The sequence below is a fragment of the Urocitellus parryii genome, chromosome 3 (genome assembly GCF_045843805.1).
Source record: "Urocitellus parryii isolate mUroPar1 chromosome 3, mUroPar1.hap1, whole genome shotgun sequence".
Classification (NCBI taxonomy): Eukaryota; Metazoa; Chordata; class Mammalia; order Rodentia; family Sciuridae; genus Urocitellus; species Urocitellus parryii.
The window spans coordinates 212,150,979-212,177,143 of NC_135533.1; the positions used below are offsets into that span (position 1 = coordinate 212,150,979).

The following is a 26,165-nucleotide window of genomic DNA, read 5'->3' on the forward strand; positions in this document are numbered from 1 at the left end:
ATACGAGAAAAAAAGAAAAGAAATAAAAAGGGGGGAGGGAGGTGGGGCATATGCAATTCCTCCATAGTATATTCTGGTGTTTCAGTTGTTAAAGACCTTTTTGTGCACACTTTTTGGTTTCACATATGTTGAGGTTGTGAGGACCCGAGGGGGAAGGATAGAGGAAACTGGGAGAATGGCTGAAAAGAGAGAGAGAAGAGAGAAAAAGAAATAAAAAATAATGTCTCTCAGAACTCTGTTTCCGTTTCTTCCAGTTGGTGGCATTGTCTATTCCGAGCTTGAGTCTCTGGTTTCAGGATGGTGGTGGTAGTCAGTGTGAGAGATCTTGAGCTTCCACCTGTGGCCTCTCTACTCTTATTCTCTGAGATGTAAACCAGGTGCCCCATTTTCTGCAGAACCGCACTGGTAGCCCCTTCTCTGGGTCGTGGTCCGCCTACCGTGTAGGCGCAGGTGGTGGCTGGGCCCCTCCTCCTATTGGGGTGATATGTCTACCACACTGGCGGGCCACTGGATCCGTTCTGTGGGTCGTGTGGTCTGCCTACAATGCAGGTGTAGGCAGTGGCTGGGCCCCTTTTCCAATTGGGGTGATTTGTCTCCTGCGCCGGTGGGCCGCTGGGCCCAGTCGTGTGGTCTGTCTACTGTGCAGGCGCAGGCAGCCGCTGGGCCCCTCCTCCAATTGGGGTGATCTCTTTCCTCTGCCCGCAGGCTGCTGGGCCCCTTCTTTGTGTTGCAGTGGTCTGCATACCGTGCAGGTGCAGGCAGAGGCTGGGCCCTTCCTCCAATTGGGGTGATCTGTCTCCTGCGCCGGTGGGCTGTTGGGCCCGTTCTCCGGGTTGTGCAGTCTGCCTTAAGTGGACCTTAATGGGAAATTCTGGTGGGAGCTCAGAAGGCCAGAATGCTGGTATAACTGTGGATAGTAGGGACAGGTTCCAAAGGTTTCAGAGAAAAAAGAGGATTCTAGTGGAAATTGGACTAGAGGCCATTCATGTTGTGTTCTGGTTTGCCTGTGTCCTGAGACTTTCTGCGAGGCTGATTTTAAAAGTGATGGACATCTTAATGTGGCAGAAGAAATTTCTATGCAGCATAGTATTTAGGTAGTGGAATGGGTATTTCTGGCAGATTTTAGCCAAATTTATTGTGGTATTCAGGAGCAGAAAGCAGAAAGATTTGAAAATTTTGGACTTGAAAGGTGGGAGTAAAACTGGGGCTAAAGAAATTGCAGTTGTTAAAGACATTACTGCCAGTCAAGGAATGCTAAAGACTTTGCCAAGAGACAATAAGAAAGATGTCTTGAGGGCACCCCAGGAATTGGCAATATCACACTCATCTCCGGCTCTAGGGAATAAAAGTAAATATTCCTTTGAGAAGAGACCAGTGGGGCACCCTGTTTGCACAGGGAAGCCTACGAAGTTCTTTCATCATGCTCAGGTGCTCAAGAGGCTGGTGCAGATTTGGACCCTAGAGGGTTGGCTACTACTCAAGATGATAGTAGATCTTGGCATCAATCACGTGGTGCTGATTCTGTAGAAATGCAGGATGCTGGAGTTAGGGGAATTTTCAAAGGAAAAGGATTTCAAAGGAAGGCTTTGGAAATCAGGCAAAGTACAGCAGGATTAGAGTCCCTGTGGGCTGCCCCTGAGAGGGCATTGTGTGGAGACGTGAGGAGAAAGTCAGAGTTGCAGTGGAGACCCCCAAGATAAAAAATGCCATTTTTGTGGCAGATCTGCAGAGGAAAGCTACAGGATTTGAGCAGAGACAAGAGAACAGAGAGAACATGTGGGGTGCAACCAGCAAAAACACAGGGGCAGACGTACACACTCCTTCAAAGAGAACCCCAGATGCTGGACATAGAACTACAGGGCTTGTTTGCCCAGTTGGAGTTCAGTCTTGTTTTGGTCCCATCCCTTCTTTCTATGCCCCTATTTCTCCATTGTGGAATGTAAGTTCTTACTCTGTACCTTTATATATTGGATACTTGTAACTTGCTTTTGAGTTTTGCAGGAGTTCATGATGAGAGTTTACCATGAGTCTCGGGAGACTTTGGACTTGGACTTATGGGCAATCCTGGAACTGTTGAGACAATGGGGACTCTTGAATGTGGACTAAATGTATTTTGCACCATGAGATAAGCATGAGCTTTTGGGGTCCAGGGCCTTGCTAAGTTGCTGAGGCTGACTTTGAATATGTGATCCTCCTGCCTCAGCCTCCTGAGTCACTGGGATTATAGGCATGTGCCATTGTACCCAGCTAGTGCCATGTTTTGAGCTACTTTCCCCCACCATAATGTTCTGCCTCATTTCAGGTTATGAGGAATGGAGTTGGCCATCTATGGACTAAGATCTCTGAAATTGTGAGCCCCAAATAACCTTTTTCTCTTTAAAACTGTTCTAGTCAAGTTTGTTGGTCAGAGCTGTGAGAAAGATGACTGAACAGCAGTGGTCCTCAAAACCAGTGTAAAGAAGGATCACCAAGAATGCCATATGCAGATATTCTGATTACATAGGTTTGGTTTGAGACCAAGGCACCTGAATACTTTAAAATATCCATCGGCAAGTGTATTGATCAGTGGGACTTAGAGCACTAGTTTATGCAATTTAATAGATTTAAAAAGGCTTTTCTAACAACTAATGATCTTGATAATTATTATTCTCATTTTCAGATGAAAGTATTGTACATATGCTATAATATTTCCTGTACTATTTGAATTTTTCCCTAGTTAAATCATTAATTAAGGCAGCAGAATAATGAACCCAAGTTGTTCATAGGTAGGTAAAGTAAGAGAATTGCAATCCATGAATTCAAAAGTTTTGATGTGAACAACAATTATTTAGGCATCAGAAGTTTGGGACTGACACCTGGGTTTTGGGGCTTCCCTTGAATCTAAAGGTCTCAACAACTTATTAGAGGGTTTATGATCAGAAAAGAATAAAACCATACTGTCAGGACACTACATAAAGTAGATTGAAAGAAAGAGTCAAAGAGGTGCTTTCTACTTCACATATTTTACTGAAATGATATGGGGTTAGTACAAATCTGTATAACAGAACTGAGAAGTAGTGGTAGTCTATGGACCTCAAGTGTGAATAAATTACTTGTGAATATTTGAATTTTAAATATATGGAGAGTCATATGCAGAAACCAGAGCAAAGTTAGGGAAAAACGTGTGGTTTGCATATTATAAATTTTTAGTGTTAGCATTTCATTTTAGAAATAATTGGTAGGTGAAATGTACACTACTACTACACTTGTGTTCTGTGATGTCATCACTTATGTGCATTTATATACTACAATGAATTAATTTCTTATTATGTTTCATAGTTGATAATGGTAATCATTGTTGGGAGTGGGAGGAATGTGGAGTTATTAATTGATATAGTGTTTCAGTTTTATAAGATAAAAAGTTCCTAGAGGTGAATGTTGGTGTTGGTTGTACCACAATGTGGTTTAATGAATGTTGTTGATTTCTGAACTTAACAATGATGAGAATTGTATTGTAACTTTGGAATTTAAATTTTATCTAACACAAATAGAAATTATTTTTTTAAAAATTCAATGAATTTTTTTCGTTTTTGTTTTTAGTTGTAGTTGGACCAAATATCTTTATTTCACTTATTTACTTTTATGTGGTGCTGAGGACCGAACCCAGGGTCTCACATGTGTGATGTAAGCACTCTACCGCTGAGCCACAACCCCAACCCAAAAGTAAATGAATTTTATGAAAAAGAAGTCACAGGGCTAGGGCTGTAGCTCAGAGGCAGAGCGCTTGCCTAGCATTTGCGAGACACTGAGGTGGATCCTTAGCACCACATAAAAATAAACAATTAAAATAAAGACATGCTGTCCATATTCAACTACAAAAGAATTTTAAAAACAGAACTGACAGAAATGAATAGTACACATGATCTTCCTCCTTTGTCAATATTCATTTCTCTCTTCTTTTTCTTCCTGTATTAATAGTAGGAAGTCATTTTGAGTTTGTTATAACTTGGATCAATTTGCCTAATTATGAACTCTGTGCATTGAGCCTCAAAGGTCATATAGTAGTAAATTATCAGCTATGCCTTTAGCCCTTCATTTTGATGTTTCTGGTATAGCTGGCTCCATTTGTGGCTCCTCCTCCCACAATTAACTGCATCAGGAGCCTCCTGTCTGAGACTGCACTGATGCCAGTCCTGTAGACAGAGAAGTACTCAGTGGGCAACAGGCAGGGTAGGGGCATTAAATCTGTAATCTTTTACCATGACCCAGCAGAGAAGCATCATCACCCAGTAAGTACTGAGGGAGATGAAGGATGGAGTAAGGACTGTCAGAAGCATTGTTTCCTATTATTTTGACGATCAAGCAGTTTGGGTAACCTAAGGGAGGATGCCTATGTGAAAATTTTAGCTATGAGGACTGTGACATGTACATATGGGATTGTAGTAGGTGTCCTAGAAATCTCCTCCTAAATTTTACTTCCCTTATACAATGAATCTATTTTCCACAAACATCTTATCTACTATGGCTGAAAATTTGTCCCTCTAAACTATTTCTTTAGCACTCCCCAAAAATTATGATGGACATGATGGAGATGAGGATGACAGTAACCACATCACAAACCATTATTGAGATACTCCAGAGGGCCAGGTGTTGAGCTATGTGTTCTATGTAGATTGTTTGAATTATCTGTGTAGTCTTCCCCAAGCTGTAAGTGCCACATTCTTTTATTTTACAGAAACTAAATGATCTCAACATTTTTAAGTAACTTGTAATGGGTGTTTGGGTTGAATGCACTGAAACTGTTAGAATTGAGCTGTGTGACTAGAGACACAGAGCACCTGGGCACAAGAGTCTTGGCAGGTTGCCCCTGGACCTCTTAACAACTTTTCACTTCCATGTCACTCCAGGAAGAAACTCCTTGCTCTTGGAACCCTTCTTTCCACATCATGAGGACAAGCATGACAGTTTTGGTAATCGGATGACAGGATATGCAAAGTTTCAGCTATGAGGATTGTGAAGTGTACATTCCTGTTTATGGTGCAAATAGCAGAAATCTTAATAAAAATTTTAGTTTCCAACCACACAGGTCTTGCATCTCACAGAAATATTACTCACAATAGTAAAAAATTGATGCTTCTGAATTGTTTTTTAAGCACTCCAAAATGATTATAAAGGTGATGTAAGGATGTTGAGGAGAATGGAAATAACCATCACATCATAGGCTGATGTAGAGGGCTTCCTAAGTGTCAGGTCCTGAGCAACATTCTTGGAGTCACTTGTTGAATTTCATGGGCACAGTCTTACTCTAGTTACATATGCTCACATTATTATTACCTTCCAGAAAATGAAAGAATACATTATATTTTTGTAACTTGTACTAATTTTTTAGGTAGAAAAAAAGAGGCCATTGTTGGATATGGCCATTTGAGTTGAGCCATGTTTGATACAGGGCTTCATACCAGGAAGATCCTGGTAGATTGTCCCCTTGATGACCCACCAGTTATTTCATGTTCTTTCAATCCAGGAAGAGACCTCTTGTTTATTGTTGCCATTATTTTTTGGGGTTTTCTGGTAGATCAGAGAGCAGGGTAGCATCCATTATAAGAAAGGTAACCGTAGATCAAAGGCAAAGTTTACAAAAAGTATAGGCAAACCATAATTTATCACAGATCTCTCTCTTTTGCTCCCCCTTGCAGGACTTTTATATAACAGACTACATCCCCCTCCATGTTTGTCATTATCCCACTCAATCTAAAGGAGACACAAAGTCAGGTCTTGATTCATTCCTATGCTGGAAACTTGAGGGAATTAAAAAACATACTTGCAGTTAAGACCACTGGCCTTCTGCTCAGTAGTTTCTGTTGGCTTGGAAAATAAAGACATTTAATGGGTTGGACCCAAAACCTGACAATTTAAATTTGAATCCTCTCTGTGTCTTAGTTGGCACAACTGCATCAAGTATGGAATCAACAGAAAATGGGTGCTCCCTGTGGAATTAATTTGTGAAGTGTGTATAAAAAAGGGCAAAAGGAAATTTGTAATTATTTATTTATTTAGAAGTCTCTCATCAAAGAGATCATAGATTTATTCAATGACAAGATTAAATGACTTTCACAGAGAGACTTACAAATATATGTTAATGTGAACTAGTATACTTCAAATGCAATAGGTATTGTGTTTAGATTACTTAGTGAGCACTAGGTACTTTTTTTGGTAAATTTTAAAAATAAATCAATTTATGAATATACAAATCAATATTGACATGAAAACACTGACAAGAAATTATACCCACACAACTCATGACTGTAGCTGTGTTTGGGGACAAGTGTACAGAGAATGAAATCCTGCAGAGATACCAAGAACTTAAATTTCTTAGGTAATCATACATGAATATATCAAATGTTAGTCCTGATGTGAATATTATCAAATGTTTGTACTTTTATGTAGACAGTGTGTATTATTCATAAGAATTGTTGATATTCATAGGGAATGTTCTAAGTGCCAGGAAATATTCTAAGGCACTGGTTCTCAATGCTTGTTAAGAAGAAACTGCTCCGAATTTCAAATGCAATTCTGATTAAATTGAAGTTGGTGTGAGGCTAGGGTATCTGGATATTCTAAAATATCCACAGGTAAATAAATTAATGAGACTGAGAACCAGAAGTTATGCTATTTAAATGATTTTAAAATATTTATTTACTCTAATTAGTTATACATGTCAGTAGAGTTCATTTTGACACATCATACATAAATGCAGTATAACTTCTCATTAGTCTGGTTGCACATGATGTAGAGTTACATGGGTCATGTAATCATATATGCACCTAGGGTAATAATGTCTGATTGATTCTCCCATCCTTCTTACCAACAAGCCCCCTTACCTCCCTTCATTCCCTTATTTTGTCTAGTCCAAAATTAGCATTCACATGTCAGAGTATTTAAATGTTTTTTAACTACTTTCTTACAACACCATATAAAGTAGTTATATATTATACCCACTTTACAGATGTGGAAATTGCCTGTGTGAGTTTTTATTATACCTGTTTTTTTCTCTTTTGAATTTCCCCTAATTCAAGCATAGCAAGACCTGACAAAGTAATGAAGCAGGTTATCTTCATGTAACTAAAGTAAGAGGATTTCAATCCACGTATCAGTGAAGACTGATAATGCTCCTAAACTTCTAACATTGTTCTAGTCAATGCCTCTAAAATGGGTATGGATAGAAGAACCTGCAATAAAGAAAGAGGCTAAGAAGATTAAAATTTCCACAACTGAGTACTTTTTGTGCATAGACCTTAAGTGTGAATACTTAACTAGAATTTAAATACATACAGAGTCCTTGGTGCTCATTTATGTTTTTGCTTTTTTCCTACTCTTTTTCCTATGTAAAGGTGTTCTAGCACTATGGAAACAAAATCTAACACACATTTCAGAATTTTATGACATGGAATTCTCAGATGATCCAGAATTGCAGCCCCTCCTCTTTGGACTGTTCCTGTCCATGTACCTGGTCACAGTGCTTGGGAACCTGCTCATCATCCTGGCCGTCAGCTCTGACTCCCACCTCCACACCCCCATGTACTTCTTCCTCCCAGCCTTTCATTGGCTGACATATTCTTCATCTCCACCACAGTCCTAAAAATGATTATGGACATTCAGATTCACAGTAGAGTCATCTCCTATGTGGGCTGCCTGACACAAATGTCTCTTTTTGCCATTTTTGCATGTATCGATGATACGCTTCTGAGTGTGATGGCCTTTGATCGTTTTGTGGCCATTTGTCTCCCCCTGCATTACTGAGTCATTATCAACCCTTGATTCTGTGGCTTATTAGTTTTGACATCTTTTTTTTTTAGCCTTTTGGACCCCCCATCTGTATAATTTGACTATCTTACAATTTACCAACTTCAAGGATGTAGAAGTCTCTAACTTCTTCTGTGACCCTTCTGAACTCCTTAATCTATTATGTTCTGATACCTTCTCCAAAAATATTGTCAAATATTTTGTTGGCACCATGTTTGTTTTTTTCCCATTTCAGGTATTTTTTCTCTTATTATAAATTATTTCCTCCATTCTGAAAATCCCTTCCTCAGGTGGGAAATTTAAAGCTTTCTCTACCTGTGGTTCTCACCTGTCAGTTGTTTGCTTATTTTATGGAACAGGCTTTGGAGTGTACCTTGGATCAACTGTATCACATTCTTCCCAGGAAGGGTTCAGTGGCCTCAGTGATGTACACTGTGGTCACCCCCATGCTGAATCCCTTCATCTACAGCCTGAGGAACAGGGACATTAAATGCGCCCTGAAGAGAGTTTATAGCAGAACAGTCTAATGTCAGAAACTGTTGCATGTGGTTGGGACCTATTCAAGCATAGCGAGACCTGATGAAGTAATGAAGCAGGTTATTTTCATGTAACTAAAGTAAGAGGATTTCAATCCATGATAAATTATAATTATCCATATACCTATGTTTAAAATACAGCAAAGCTAAACATCTAATTTGCACCAATTTAGGAAGAATGGCTGAGGTCAGAAGAAAAGATAAAACAAAAAGTGGGTGCAAAATAATTCAGCACAGATCTCCCTCTTTCTCCTGTTCTAGGATATCCTAGAGGCTGTCCACATCTCCTTCATTCTTGTAATTGCCCACTTGATTTGATTAATGTGATCAGCTCTTGATTTTATTGCTACTTAGAAAACTGAAAAAAAGTTTAAAATTAAGATCTATGAACCTCTGTTTAAAATATTCTGGTGTCTGGGAAGCAGTGAAAAAGATTAGTGCATTTTAACTCTGAGATCAACAACTTACTTTTTTTTTTTAAGCAGAGTTTGAAACTAGGCACGTTGATTCTATTGTTTGGTGCTTTAGATATTAAATTTCAATTCAGCAACTTACTTTTGACTGCTGTTGGCTCAACTTATTATTTTGTGGACATAGAGCAGGTTGTTAGTGTCCCTGAGACTCAGCTTTATCATCTGAGTTGAATTCGAGTTGACACAACTGCATTGAGTATGGATTAAAAAGATAATGGGTGATGTGTAATAAATATGTGATCAAGGTATAAAATAGAGACAAATGTAAGTGAGATAGTTATTATTAGTAATAAGTAATATCATATAATTTAACTCAAATGTCTTGCTATGTGAATTTATTGCATTCCCATTTCTATAATGTTGCTCTTTAATTTGGTCCTTAAGTAAGTATATCCTGTGTATTTGCAGAGAAATGATTAATTCTCTTGAATTTCTGATTTCCCAGAGACTATACCATTTGTAGCACTGTGGAGAACAAAAATTAGAATGTGTGTTGAACATCAAATAGGCCATTGCATTGTACACAAATCCTGACCATAATTGGCATGGATGCAACATTTGTGGCGCATTTCTGAGTGTACTTTCCTCCTATTCAGGAATATGCCATGGAATAAGGGGCAAGATTGAACGTGACTGTGCCTGTGTCATGGACACAAATCTCCTGTACTTTCACTTAACAACATCTACAGCATTCAATTTTTCCATCCGTGCCAGAGATTTTTCATAAGCAATAAAAAAATCAAAGGAGATACAAAGAGAATGGATAGGAAAACCTTGTTGCTTGGGATGAGACACATTGTAGACTTTCAATATCATTCTAAGTTTCCAGTGTCCCTTGACAATTATATTTATCAGTAGACTTACTATTTCCTTAGTGATTAAATATAACTTTCTTAAAAAATAATGTCAAAATATTTATTTGGCCCTAAACATTGCTTATGTGCCACATATTGTGTGTTGATGAGGAAGACACTAAAGAACAGCTGACCAGAGAGGTGGATGACAGAGTACAGACTTCAGAACTCAATATTGGACAGTTGGAGACCAGAGAGACTTGGAGTTTGATTATCAGAGTCGGAAACAAGGACAGAATTCCTTGATCCTAAACCTTGACTAATGTGGGGTCAGAGGGGAGGAGTAACACAGACAGAAAGAGAGGTAGGAAAAGCACATGGCTTACCTCCTTTACAGCAAGTGTAAAGAAAAGCAGACCAAGTTAAAATAGGACAAGAACAACAAACACAGTGCAGGAGATCAATCAATTTAACCCACGTGGTGGAATGAAGCTGCACCAGGCATGGCATCCATAACCAGCCAGGTTCCCTAGGAGAAATTAAATTAACACACCTTCTCCCCACCTTCAGATAGCAACAGATGAGACCAAAGGGCAAATCTCTGAATGGGTTGTCTCAGTCATCCATCTAGAGGGATCTTGTGGGGGATGACTGTTAGCTGAAAGTTACTGAACCCCACTCCCTCTCTCTGTAGATATGAGGGTTGGGATGGAGCTGATTCCCAGGGAGTTCCAGCCCTAACCCAGATGCTCCACACAGCCTCCACAGGAGCTCAGGTAAAGATGGACCAAATGACATGCTGTTCCCATTTTGGTGACAGCTAAAACCCCAGTGAGTGGCACTATTTATAATGGAGGCCATGGATAGTTCACAAAAAGAATCAACCTATAGGCAACTGCCAGGTGTTTCAACTGCATCACCCTGAGTCAGTGCCAGTGGAGGGAGCAGGTGTCAACGATTAACAACCGTGGGTAGTAAGATCTCAGATGCAGGATGGCTACCCACTCTCTATCCCAGTCACAGGGACAGTACTTCAGTCACCTATATCAGCCTCATTGGAGGATTCTGTGCTGCAGACAGCCTTCACCCACAGGCCTCACAGGTGCAGGTGTCCACCAAGTGCTTTGATATGACTGCTCCAAAAAGTCCCAGCAGAGGGCAGCAGGCACCAGCGATTCACTGCCGTGGGCACCAGGAACTCAGATGCAGGTGGGCCAACTAACTCTATACCTGAGTCAAAGAGATGGTACCCTAGGGATCCACATCAGCCAGGGGGAAGGCTTCTGCACCACAAACCAAGCACAGACAGCCCCAGATAACAGGTCTCACACTTTCAGACAGCCACCTGCCTCTGATTCTTTAAAGAAACCCCTTTGGAGGTGAGTAGGTGCACAGTGTCTTATAGCAATCAGTGTGACAGCCTTGAGCACTGCACTGGATCCAATAGAAACAGCCAGCAGACACAGCACAGCCTCCTTCAAGCATGCAGGCTCATGATTGCTTTCTTGAAGGGCTAATGAACAAGAACTGGCTGGTGATAAATATATAGCAACCAGGGAAGTAGCTCTTGTGCCCCAGCACCTCTATCAGGATTCAAAGCTGAAGAGTGGTGGACGTTTTCTAAAGTTCCCAAATCCTGATGAAATCCAAACGAGGAAAACTAAAAAGAAATTTCTCCACTTTGGCCTGGATTATTATAATTAGCTGTAAAGTCAAATTTGACCTTGCATATGTTATTCTTTATTCTGGATTGATAAATGTACTAGTATTTGACATTGTGTCCTTAACTCATTTGACTGTATTTCTTCTAATGTTTTACCTGTATTTAAAGTATTAACTGTATTTAAAGTATTAACTGGAATCACTCTATCTTCAATTTTTTGGAGTAGTTTATTTACAGTTGTTCTTCTTAGTTTCTCTTTTCCCCTCCTAAATTACTTGCAGCTGCCTCAAATCCATTCTCCATCCATTATTTTCTTCTTTTTACCTTGGTGTGTATTATTCTTCCCTATCTTTCTTTTTTTGTCCATTTTTCTCCTCCCCTTTTCAACCCCTATGAAATGTATATAATAATTGTACTGTCTTTAATAGCTTATTTATCAATCTATTCCAGAGTGTTACAGTAATTGTATACCTGGATTAGAGGAAGTATGGAGACTATTTCCAACAAGTTTTTGTTTTCTTTAAGGTTGATCAGTAGATGACTTTGAACTTAAGTATTTAGTAAATAGGGTTTAATGCCTTCTCTCAAAGTGGTGCTGATACTGGGAAGAGCAGAGGAAACCTGTTGAATAAAGTACCAATACCTGGATATTCACCAAGTCCAGGGCACATGACAAAGAAGCTCATGATGTGTGAGTGGAAGTCATATAGGGATTTTCCCAGGCATGCCTCCACCCCCAAAACACATTTTAAAAATTAATGAATTATATATAATATTGGGGTTCATTTTAATGTACATACATGGAATTTTTACTCCATTTCTGTCCTCAGTACCTCCCCTTTGCCTTCCTATCTCCCTCCCCCATTCCTCTCCTCACTACTGTACTGGTTTTCTGTTTATTTATTCATACTTTAAAAAAATTAGTACTTACAGATGTACATTAAGATGGAATTCACTGTGGTAAATTCATGTATGTACATAGCATAATTTTGTTAATTTCATTTCCTCCTCTTTTTTTTTTATTTTGGTCTAGCTTCTTCATATGAGAGAAAACATTTGACCCTTAATTTTCTGGGTCTGGTTTATTTCACTTAGCATGTTCTCCAGGTCATTCATTTACCAGTAAATACCATAATTTCATTCTTATTTATGGCTGTGTGAAACTCAATATGTAAATCATTTGCTTTCCCATGTGCCAATAATGAATCTGCTGAGAAAAAAACCAGCAAAATTTTTCCATTTACAATAATCTCAAGGAAAAACCATTTGGGAATAAGTCCAGGGACGTAAGAGATCTCCACAATGAAAATTTTAGAATACCAAAGAAAGAAATTGAAGATCTTAGAAGCTGGAAAGAACTCCCATGTTCTTGGAGAGACAGAATTAATATTGTCAAAATGGCCATACTAACAAAAGTGCTATACAGATTCTGTGCAATGCAACACCCAATGTCAATAACATTTTTTCACAGAACTAAAAAAAATACTTCTAAAATTCATTTGGAAGAATAGGAGACCCAGAACAACCAAAGCAATCTGGAGAAAAAGGTTGATGTTGGGGGCATCATGATACTGGACTTCAAATTATACTACAGAGCTATAGTAACAAAACCACCATGGCAACAGCACTAATGCATACATTAAGACCAACGGAATACAATAGAATACACAGAGACAAACCCACATAAGTTCCTGATACTTGACAATGGTGCCCCTGATAACTCTGTAACAAATTTTGTAGGAAAAGTTGGATATACACATGCAGAAGAATGGAACTAGATCCCTGTGTTTCACCCTACACAAAAGCAAACTCACAAAAGTTGGTGAAAGACCTATATAAAATAAAATAAAAATAAAAATAAAAGACCATGTATAAAATAAGTCAAGTACAATTAATACTTATTATTGGTTCTGGTAAGTATTTTCTTTGTATCATTCAACTAAAATATCTTGTGGTTAAAATACTGTCCTCTAACTACAATTATATAACAGTTCTCTCTTGGGTAAGTTGAGAGGTACAAGAATTTTGAAAGGATTGTCATTAACAATAAGCTTACAAGTTAAATGATGTCTCTCAGGTCTTGCTAGGTATCAGCTAAAGTGACAGAAATGTGTGTACTACAGGGAGAGACTTAAAAGCACATATTGATGTCAAGTAGGCCATTCAGGGGTAGTAGATGTTGCATTATATACTCTTTGGATGAGTCTTAGGGGGTACTTTGGTAAGTTTTTAAGAAAACTATATGGATTTTTAAATCAATATTGTCATGAAAACATTAACAATAACATCTACCTATCAAATGACTGTGACTGCCATTGGGGGAGAGCTGTGAAGGAGAATGAAATCATGCAGAGATAACAAGGACTCAGATTTCACCATCAGTGGTAATTCAAATCTCAATATGCTTTTAGTAATGAAGCAAAGATTGTTCAATGTTCATATTTTCAAATTGGTATTTTATTCATGATAATTATAGGTAGTGTTATTGCACCATTTTTAAGTGCCAGAGATTATTCTTAGGCAGTGATTCTCTATCCTGGTTTAACCCATTTTGTCTCATCATTCCCAGTTGTGAAATATGTAGAAAAGTTAAATATGGTATATGAAATAAAAGTGTAAGTATATCATATTAATAATATAATTTACTATAATATCATATTACATTAATCATAATTTATACAATAATATATAAGCCCTGGAGTATTATTTTAACCTATTTTAATTCACCTGTGTCAATTTCTTTGGAACATTTGCATAACTGAGAACTTCAGTTTTCCAAAAATTGTATATACATATATTCTGATGAAGTTGATTTTGGCCTAGTCCAAGGGTATCTAAATATTTTAAAATTTGCATGAGTAAATACACAGATATATGAGATTCCAGAAACACTATTTAAGCAATTTCAAAAATTTAAAAATTTCTTATAACAACATTATAAGTTATGTATTTATTTTCCCCGTTTTTTTCATATGGGAAATCTGTCCCCATGTGTTTATAAATCTGTCCGCAGACTTTTCTTGTTTGCCTTTTATCCCAATTAAATCCCAGTGATTCCTGACAAAGTAATGAGTCTGAGTTTCCCTCACATAGCTAAAGTAAAAGAATTGATGTGAAAATGTATATGTAAAAAGGTTGGCATTACTATATTGACACAGCCACATCAATGTTTATAACAGTTCAATTCACAATAGCTAGTCTATGGAACCAACCTAGGTGTCCCTCAATAGATGAATGGAAAAAGAATATGTGATACACACACACACACACACACACACACACACACATATATACATACACACACACATACATACATACACTTAATGGAGTATTACTCAGCTTTAAATAAGAGTGAAATTATGGCATTTTACAATAAATTGTTGGAGTTGGAAAATATCATGCTAAGTGAAATAAGCCTATCCCACAAAACCAAAGACCAAATGTTTTCTCTAATATGTAGATGCTAATTCACAATAAGTTGGGGGGCATTAAGGAAGAACAGTGTTATCTTAGATTAGGTAGAGGGAAGTGAAGGGAGGGGAGGAGATGTGAGGAAAGATAGTAGAATTAACATAAATTGTTACTGTATGTGTATATGTGAGTGCATGACCAATGTGATTCTGCCACATGTAAACTCAGAAAAATGAAATTATGTCCCATCTATGTATGATATATCAAAGTGCATAAATGCATTCTACTGTCATGTATAACTAATTAAAATAAATAAAAAGAATTAAAAAAAGTTTGGGACTGAAACTTGGCTTTGGGGTATCCCCGGTGCTTAAGTTCTCAACTGTGAGAGGATTTATGATTAGAGAAACAGTGAAGCACAGCAGCAGGCCACTGTAGATTATAATATGAAAAGTGCAAAGAGCTGTTTTCCTCACTAGATGTTTATGGGTTGATTCCAGTGTTATGGTATAAAATAAAAAAAAACCATCCAAAGTATTATAAATTCTTCATTATTTAATCAGTGTCAGGTGAAGGGTACACTAGTGCCACATATCTGGTCTACGATGGCATTGACTGTGTGCAGTTGCATAAACCACATTTTTAAAACATTTAAGTTTGTCTAAACCAAGGATAATAGTAATATAATAAGTGATTCTTTTTCCTTTTACTGAATAATTTCATTTTTTGAAAAATCTATCTTTAACAATATTCTTTGTATTATGTCATTGTGGGTATTTCTTTTTTTATTTTGATTTTTTTGGTTCTAATTAGTTATACATGTCAGTAGAATGCATTTTGACACATCACATATAAATGGAGTATAACTACTCATTCTTCTGATTGCACATGATGTGGAATCACACTAGTTGTGTAGTCATATATGCACATAGGGTAATAAAGTCCAATTTATTCTCCTATCTTTCCTACCCCTGTATGCCCTCCCCTCCCTTCACTGCCCTCTGCATTATCCAAAGTACTTCTATTCTTCCCTAGCACCCCCACCCCCCTTATTGTGACTTAGTGTTGCATATCAGAGAAAACATTTGGTCTTTGGTTCTTTAGGACTGGCTTAGTTTGCTTAGCATTATATTGTTCAGTTTCATCCATTCACCTCCAAATATCATAATATCTTTCTTCTTTAATGCTCAGTAATATTCTATTGTGTATGTGTACCAAATTTTCTTTATTCATTCATCTGTTGAAGGGCACCTAGGTTGGTTCCATACTTTAGCCATTGTGAATTGAGCTGCTGTAAATATTGAAGGGGCTGCATTACTGTAGTATGCTGATTTTAATCCTTTGGGTATAAACTGAGGAGTGGGATAGCTAGGTCAAATAATGTTTCCATTGCAAGTTTTCTGAGGAATCTCAATACTGCTTTCCAGATTGATTGCACCAATTTGCAGTCCCACCAGCAATGTATTAGTGTACCTTTTCCCCCATGTCCTTGCCAACATTTATTATTGCTTGTTCTCTTGATAATTGCTATTGAATGATTCATAAAAGACGAACAGTATTAGACTGAGAACTTAGATCCACAAAGGTGGGAAATTAGAATACCTAGAAGGACAGAATCCTGGAAGAAAACTGGCCCATAAGTATGTTATGATTATGAACTATCAAATTAGTGTTTCCATTATGCAGTTTTAACCCTTATGAAGTGGTTAATATATATATATATATATATTCTGCATTATAGGCACTTATACCATTGTCTTAGAATGTGATAAGGTATATTAGACTGCTTTTTACTTTACTTTAATTAAAATGAACTTTATTTCTAAAAGGAGAAAACATATTTCTCACACTTCTTTTCCCCAGAGTTAATCTGTATGCTACTGTGACTGTGAACTTGTTATACCTGGTGTTAGGGGCCTTCTAACATTGTTCACTTGAGTGTGTTGAGGAGGGTAGGTTAGGTGTTGCCCACTCATGTAATCCTAGATCCTCAGGGGCCTGAGGCAAGTTGGAGACCAATCTGTGTAACTTAGCAAGACCCTGTATCAAAATGAAACAAAAAGGGGCTGGGGAGGTAGCTCAGGGGTAGATGGCTTGCATAGTATTGGTGAGGCTGTGAGTGGAATAATAATAATAAAAAAGCAGGTATGTACAAGAGGAAGTGAAGGATAGAAAAACAATAATGAGAGAGTTCCAAGATGTCACAATGTGAAATATTGTTTAATGTGTATTGACCTCAATGTGGATAACTACTTGTGAAGGGTTGAACTAAATGCATATATGGAGTGCTCAACACTTGCTAATTTGTTTCCTTTTCACCATCCTCTTTTTTATGTTAAAGGTATCCAAACATTATAAAAGCACTAAATGTAACAGACATCTTAGAATTCCATCTCCTGGGTCTCTCAGCTGATCCAGAATTGCAACCTGTCCTCTTTGGACTGTTCCTGACCACTTACCTGATCACAGTGTTTGGGAACCTACTCATAGTTCTGGCCGTCAGCTTTGATTCCAACCTCCACACCCCCATGTACTTCTTCCTCTCCAATCTGTCCTTGGCTGACATCTGTTTTACCTCTACCACTGTTCCGAAGATGATTGTAAACCTCCAAACTCACAGTAGAACCATCTCCTATGAGGGCTGCCTGACACAGATGTCTCTTTTTCTCATTTTTGGATGCATGGATGATCTGCTTCTGACTGTGATGGCCTATGACTGTTTTTTGGCCATCTGTCACCCCCTGCATTATCCAACCATTATGAACCCTCAACTTTGTGGCTTTTTAGTTTTGGTGTCTTTTTTGGTTAGCCTTTTGGAATCCCAGCTGCACAATTTGATTGCATTACACTTTACTACCTTCAAGGATGTCAAAATTGCTAATTTTTTCTGTGACCCTTCTCAGGTCCTCAGTCTTTCCTGTTCTGGCACCTTCATCAATATCATGGTAATGTATTTTGTTGGTGCTCTATTTGGTGTTTTTCCCATCTCAGGAATCCTTTTTTTCTAAGTATAAAATAGTTTCCACTATTCTGAGAATCCCATCCTCGGGTGGGAAATATAAAGCCTTCTCTACCTGTGGGTCTCACCTATCAGTTGTTTGTTTATTTTATGGAACAGGCTTTGGAGTGTACCTTGGTTCAGCTGTGTCACATTCTTCTACAAAATCTGCAGTGGCCTCGGTGATGTACACAGTTGTCACCCCCATGCTGAACCCCTTCATCTACAGCCTGCAGAACAGGGACATTAAGAGTACCCTAAAGAGGCTCCACAGTAGAATCATCTAACCTCAGGAACTTTGATGTCCATTTGATGGATAGTTTGGAAAAAGCAATAGAAGCTATCACCTAGACCTGTAAATCCCACCCCTTTGGTTACATTATTTATAATTTCTCATGTTTCATTGTGGAATGATAGTTGTTGGGGTTTTTGGATGAGATTAAAGGGAATTTGAAAAATGTTTTTATTAGTGCATTATAGTCATACATTTGTTCCATTTCAATCTATGTACTTCTACCTTCCCTCCCATTTTCCCTTCACCTGCTCCCATTCCTCACTTTGATACTCTTTTATTTTAAGTTGGTGGTTTACAAATATACATAAAGATATGTTCATGGCATGGTTTGGTCAATTTTATTCCACTATTTCTCCCTTTTCCCATCTGTCCTCCCTCCCTCTCAATCCCCTACCTCACTCCACTGATCTGCTTTCTGTTTTCAAGATCTTCTACCCTCATTTGTTTTCCATATTTCCTTCTAGCTTTTACACATTAGAGAAAATATTTTGCCTTTGACTTTTTGAGTCTGGCTGATTTCACTTAGCATGATATCTCCAGTTCCATCCACTTAACTAGCAAAAGCCACAATTTTATTCTTCTTTATGGCTGAGTAAAACTCCATTGTGAATATATACCACATTTTATTTATCAGTTTTTCCGTTACATACATTTTCTGGTCCCATAACTCAAAAAGGGGTATAAGGTTTCAGTTTAGAAAGGTGAAGAATTTCTGTAAATGGATCTTGTTGATAGTTTCCTATCAATATGAATGCAATTAATACCATCAAGTTGTGAATTAAACCATGGTTGAAATGATAAATTTTTATTATGTGCATTTTACCACAACAGAGAGTATAAATAATAATCAGATGGCTCATAAATTTTAAAAAGTTATTTCTATGGAATATGCTAAAGGAAAAGCAGAAAGAGAAGGTTATAGGTAAATATGATTCATCCTGAGACATATTTTTGAATTCACATCACTCCAGACTCCAGGGAATTTGAAAATTTTATTCATTATTAAGCTCATTTTTTCCCTTTGTAATGAAATTCTTTCTGTTAGGTGGCCAACATGGCCTGGAGATGAGTGTTATTCTCTCCACTTTGAGTAATGAGTATAAGCAGAGTGGTGGAGAGATTTATATACTTACTGCACATAGAAGCAGGTGATAGATATGGGACTGAAATGTTCATTTTCTCATTTCCATTGTAGGTCATTCTCTCTTTTAGTGGTACAAAATAGAAATATTATTCATAACACCAGATAAAATTTCTTGGTGATTTGTTATGGCATGATTATTACTGTACAGACTACAATGATGTTTCAATAGTAGAACTTCAGAATATGAGAATGTTTTTAATAATGACTGATTTTTCTTTTGGACAACAAATATACATGTCTAACAGTAAAGATGAATATCCATCAATTGTTGGAAGTGAAATAAATATAGTCCACCCTCATATCATATAAAAATTTTTTAGGGCTGGGGATGTGGCTCAAGCGGTAGCGCGCTCGCCTGGCATGCGTGCGGCCCGGGTTTGATCCCCAGCACCACATACCAACAAAGATGTTGTGTCCGCCGAGAATTAAAAAATAAATATTAAAAAAAAAATTTTTAGTGTGATATAGAGAAAGGCAGGACCTTTTAAGGATTGTTGTAATAATAAAGTGAAACATTGAATGATGTTGCTTCCTCCAGTTAAAGTCTGTGTTTGTGTTAAAGCATCTGTTATAAAGGTTGTACTTCAAAGACAGGATCAAATCCATCTGTTGATGTAAACAAGACATTTCTGGGCCATATGTATTGTGTTGTAAACTACTTAAGTGAGCTTACTCTTTTGTGTAAGGGACTATTAGTGACCTTCCCATAAAAGCCGTAGGTTGGGTGAATGTCCATGTATTGACAATTCCACTCAGTGTTTGTCCTCTGCAGTTCCCAGGATCACACCACTTTGAGAGATGACACTAAACCCTTAACTACAATCACTTCAGAGAAAAGCCACATACTAGTCATCCTTTGGAAAAACAAAAACTTGTTGATGGTGTTCTCCACAGTTCCTCTAATCCAGGTATAAACTTGTAGTAGTACTTTGGAATAGGTTGAAAAGTTAATTATTAAAGATAATAAAATTGCTATCACATTATATAAAGTGTTAAAGGGGAAGAGAGAAAAATTGGGCAAAAGAAGAGAAAAGACAGAAAAGAATAATATAAACCAAGGTAAGAAATGAAGAAAAAGAAAAAAAAAAGAAATGAAGAAAAAGATGAATGGGGGGCAAAATTTGAGGTAGTAGCTGGTAATGTAAGAGGAAAAGAGGGGCTAAGAGGAGTGGGTGTATGGAATGATTCCACTCAATGCTTCAGAACATAGAAAAATACAATCTAATGGGTCAGGGACACAATATTAAATATGAAGGTAACAACTATCAAATAAAAATGAATAATATAGGTATGGTCAAAGTTGATGTTAGAGCTGTTTATAGTAAACTGTGCGAAGGAGAAGGTAATTCATATTGAGTTTTATTGTTCTGGACTTCAGCAGGATTTGGGCAATTAGAAGATTTTCTTTACTCTTCAGCTTTTTATCCCCCAAAGTGCCAGGGCACAGGAGCCACTCCCATGGTTGCTATGGACCCCTCATCAGCCAGTTCACAGTTTTCCTTTGTCAGTCCAGGGGCCTGAGGCTGGATGCTCAGAGGGTGCTGTGCTGCCACTGCTTGCTCTTTCTACTGGGTGCAGGAGTATAGGATAGAGGAATCAGGGCTGTTGCCCTCCTCAGGGCCCTCTTCAAATTGGTATAGAACCTGGTGATTAATTCACCGACTGGGTTAAGGCTCTGGTAACCCAATCATTTGTTCTCTAAACCTTCTTGTATTGTCTCATACCTGAGCTTTTCAGGGACACATTACATCCAAACCAGAACATGTGATTTTTCGAATCTAAGTGTATTTATCAAAATTTAAAATCTATCAAGATTAATAATAGGAGTCATATATTAAATGATTTTTAAAAGATAAATCATATTTGACTGAACACTTTTATGCACAAAGAAGGGAAAATGGAAAACCCAAGAATGATGAAAAGCCCTGGGACAAATGGCACATGACAAGCTCTCAACTTTAACCTAGAGTTCAGATAGGGCAGTCCTAGCTCTTACAGAGAGTTCACAAGCATTCTAAATGCAGTTTTGTACCACCGTTGTGGAATAAAGCCAGGTATATTTGACTCTTCTTATTTTATCTTAACGAGAATGGCTTTCCTTAAAGGGTATGGACATGTTTTATTCTGTATTTTCTTCTTCAAAGAACAGAATATATTAAAGAGCCATCATGGACTTGTTATCTCTCCTGCTTTTAGTCTGCTAATGTTGCTCAGTTGATTGTCTCTAAAGGTTGTGTGTATAGGAGATAAATATCACAGAAACCAGTAATGCAAGAGTTTTAAGAAGACTGGGCCTGTCACAACTGAGAAGTAATGCTGAAGTTGTATGGACTTCAGGTGTGAATACTTGTGAATGTGTGAATTAAAATATAAACAGAGTTTTAAGTGCTTGCTTTTTCATATCTTTCACCCAACCCTGTTTACGTATCCCAAAAGGTGTCCAAACAATATAGAAGAACAAAATCTTACTTGTGGGTCAGAATCTTTCCTCTGGGCTCACAGGTGTTCTGGAATTGCAGCCTTTTCTCTTTGGATGATTCCTGTCCCTGTGTGTGGTTATGGTGCTTGGGAACTGCTCATCATTTGTCTGTTTCCTACCCCACACAGCCACGCACTTTTCCTCTCCAACCTGTCCTTGGTTGACTTCTATATCTCATCCTCCACAGTTCCAAAGATGAGTATAAACATCAACATTCACAGTGGACTCATCTCCATAGTGGGCTGCCTGAAATTAATCTTTCTCTTTTTGAATGGAAACACTATTTTTGATGGTCCAGGGCTACAAAAAGCAGAAATAAGACAAATATAAGACAACACAATGTAAAATTGCAGCAGAAATGTGAGCACAATTAATTAAAACTATGAATTCATATTAAATATCCACCATGGTGGGTGGGTACTCAATATGGTTAAAATGGTGATTTTTTTTGTTATTTATACTTTACCTCAATAAAAATGGATTAAAAAAGCAGACGTACCTTTACAAAATGTAGAGGTGAGAGAAGTGAATTGTACATGAACTTCCTCCAAGGTAGAGGGAAGGTCCAAGCCCTTTTGTGGATATTCATTTCCTCTTGTTATTCTTCCTCCATTAATGTTAGAAAGTCCTCAGAGACTGGGACAACATGGATTAATTTGGCTAATTATGAGCTCTGTGCATTTAACATCCAAGGTCCTTTAATAATCAATAAAGAGCCCGTGGCTTTAGTGTTTTTCTTTGATGGTCCATCCCAGAGAGCTGCATACTGTGTCTCCTGCTGTGGTTGAATGCATCAAAAAGCTCGTAGTTGATACCGTATTCATATGATTGCCGTGAACAGGGCCTGTGTCTAATTTAGCCCCAGTCAAGGGTAGATCCTGGGATCTGTACTTCTTGGTCATGACCCAGCAGAGAAGCGGCCTAACCCAGTAAGTGCAGAGGGAGCCAGTGGATGTGGGAAGGATTATTGGAATATTGTTTTTTCACCATGAGGATGAACATCACATTTTGGAGAGCCAGATGGGAGGATACCATATGAAAATTTCAGCTTTGGGGATTGTAAAGTTTACATTTTGGTTTAAGGTGGGAATATCAGAAATCTTATTCAAAATTTGCTCTCTACCCACACTGGTTCTATTTCTCATAGAAATCTCACCCACAACAACACTGAATGGGTCCTTCTAAAGAGTTTCCTAAGCACTGAAAAGGGACTATGATAGTGATGATAAGGATGATGATGAGGATGATAGAAACCAGAGCACCATGAACTGATACAGAGGGCATCTCCAGTTCCAGGTGCTGAACAATGTGTTGTCATTTGTTTCATTTCATGTGTACCATCTCACTTTAGTTATGTAGGCCACTTTATTACTGTTTTATACAAAATGAAAAGTGTCTGGCTTATTTCCACTTACCATGATGTTTTCCAGTTCTATCCATTTACCAGCAAATGCCATAATTTAATTTTTCTTTATGACTAAGTAAAACTCCATTGTGTATATATACCAAATTTTCTTTATCCATTCATCTGTTGATGGGCACCTGGGCTGGTTCCATAATTTGGATATTGTGAATTGAGCTTCTATAAACATTGATGTTCATGTATCACTATGAAATGCTGATTTTAGTTCGTTAGGATAAATACCAAGGAGTAGGATAGCTGGGTCATATGGTGATTCCATTCTTAGATTTTGGCCAATCTCCACACTACTTTCCTGGGTAGTTGTATGAATTTGCAGTCCCAGCAACAATGTATGAGTGTACATTTTCTTTCACAAACAGAAGCTAGAGCAAAATATGGAAAAAAGGAGGGATCCTGTGAAAGTATAAGGGAGTTCACTGGAGTAGAGGAAGAGAATAGAGGAGGAGGGTGGAGGGACGGGAAAAGGAAGACCCATGGAATCAAATTGACCAAATGATGGTGTGCACATATATGAGTATACAACAGTGAATTTCATCTTAATATATATCTATAAATCACCAGTTAAAAACAATAACTAAATAGAAGGAAGACCCATAGAGTAGAGGAAGGGGAATGGGAGATGGGGAGGAAATGAGAAAGTAATGGGGACTAAAATGAAGCAAATTATATTTCATGCATATATAGGTTTATCAAAATAAATCCTACTACTATGTATAACTACTGCATGAATAAAAATATTTAAAAAAGCAAATGGAAAATGTGCATTATATTTATGTAACTTGTACTCATTTATAGTTAGAAAATATTAAAGCCAAGTTTACATTGGGCTGTCTGACCATGGACACAGGGCATCATGCAGGAGAATCCTGGAAGGCTGTCCCATCAACAAGCCAATCAGCCATTTCTCTTACCAGCAGAAAGAGAGCCTTGTCCACTGTGTTCTTTCTTTTGGGATTCCTGTGGATCACAGGGCAGAGCAGTGGGGGTGCCTGCTGCATGCACTATAGAAGAACAGCCACAGGTCACAGTAGGGCCAATTTCCATTAAGCAGTATGGGCACAGAGAGGTGGAGAGACTTGCACCTATTCTGAACATAATATTAGGTCAGTGATACACGGCTAACATGTTCACTTTCTGCCTCTCATCCCCAGTTGCTCTCTTTTCTACTGAAGCCAATAGAAATCATGTTCATAACACCAGAGGAAAATTCTTGGTGATTTATGGTGGAATTTTATTAATCAATAGACTGCAGTGATACTGCCATAATAGGTCATCAGAATAAGAGGATGTGATGGAAAATGACTGATTTTTAAAAAATTTGGACAACAAATGTAACTTTTTAATAGTAAAATTGAATATACAAAATGTTAAAAGTTAAAGAAATATCCTCCTACATATTATATGGAAATTCACGTGTGTGATATGAAGAGAGGGACAAGATGTTTTAAAGGATTGTTGTAATAATAAGCTGATAAACTAAATGATATCCCTTCCTCCAATTAAATGCTTTGCTCAGTTATAGCATTTATTGTACAGGTATGTACTTCAAAAACAGAATTAAATACACATGGTCATGTAAACCAGTATATAATGGGGGCAATAGATATGTTGTATAATAGCTAGACAGATATCTGTTGGTAAGATTCTATAAAAACTGTTTATGGATACATAAAGTAATTGACATGGAAACACTGTGAGGAAAATCCACTTACAAAATTCCTTATACTATTTTCCTTTGGAGAAGAGGAGTGTAGGAGAATGAAATCATGCAGAGATACCAAGATCTGAAATTTCATTGGTAATTATCTAAATATCTACAAAATATTAGTTTTGATGCAAATATGAATTAACTTCCACATTTAATATAGGTATTTGGGCTAGGCATGGTGGTGCTTGCCTATATATATATATATATATATATATATATATATATATATTACATACATACACACCCACACACACATAAAATATAAATATTAGCATATTATATATATATATCTGGTCTTCTTGATATCAGTAATAAGTAATATTAATTGGCTGTTTCTCAATAATATAAATATTTTAAGGTCATTATTTTTAACACAGGTATAAGAATGGACCAAAAGAACTTCACAGGCATCCCAGGGGCTCCAGAGGCTGAGACAGAAGGATCAAAAGTTCAGAGCCAACCTCAGCAAGTTAGGGAGGACCTAGCAAGATTCTCTTTAAATAAAATATAAAAAAAGGCTCAACAATTAAGCCCCCTGAGTTCAATCTATAGTACAAAAAAACCCTAAAACCAAAAAACAAACAAAATAATTCACAAGCAGATGTTATGATTAAGTTGTTAGTGTGTGAAGCCAAAGTATCTAGATATGTCAAATATTGATAGGTCAATATGTTGTTAAAAAGGATTGAGTATCACTACTGTACTCAATTTAAGAGATTTAATAAAAATTTTCTTCTTTCCCTGTATTGAGCAAGAGTAGATGAGGGGGATTGAGGGGAGGGAGGAGAGGAGAGACAGGGGCAGTATGAGGGAACAACATTGACAAAAGTATGCTATGTTCATTGCAAATATGCCACAATGAATTCCACTTTTGTGTATAATTATAGTGTATTAATTAAAAAAAACAACAGAGAGGAGACCAGAAGAGGAAGAGGATGAAGGTGAGAGAGAAGGGTAGGGAAAGGGGAGGTCCTGGGGAATGAGACTGAAAAAATTATGTATGTGCATGTACAAAAAATTTCACAATGAGTTTTAGTGTTGTGTATAATTATAATGCACCAAACCATAAAATTAATAAAAAATTTAAAACAGTCATATAACTTAAATAATTGTTTTTCTCCTTTTACACATGAGAAAATTGCCCAGGTGTGTTTATACTATTTCCTGTTATTTCTCTTTTGCCTTTTTTCCCCCAAGTTGAATCAGAGTGTGGTCTGGCAAAATAATGGATTAGACTTGCCTTCAGGTCTCTCAAGTAAGCAAGTAGAGTCCCTATAGTAGGAAGTATTGACCAGAAAGTCCATTAAGTAGGTGTATTAAAGTTAGCACCCAAACTCTGGGGCTTAGCACATTCCTGGGTGTCAATGTCTCCAACTACAAAATGGAGGGTTTATGGGGAGAAAAATAAATAACAACAACAACAACAAAAACAACCAAAAAATAAAGAAAAAAGAAAAAA

The 26,165-nt window shown here is 37.4% G+C and overlaps 1 pseudogene; it reads left to right on the forward strand.

Moving 5' to 3' along the window:
- The first annotated feature begins 4,239 nt into the window (after window positions 1-4,239).
- On the forward strand, window positions 4,240-17,944 carry LOC144253888 (olfactory receptor 7E24-like; annotated as a pseudogene).
- Window positions 17,945-26,165: the final 8,221 nt, after the last annotated feature.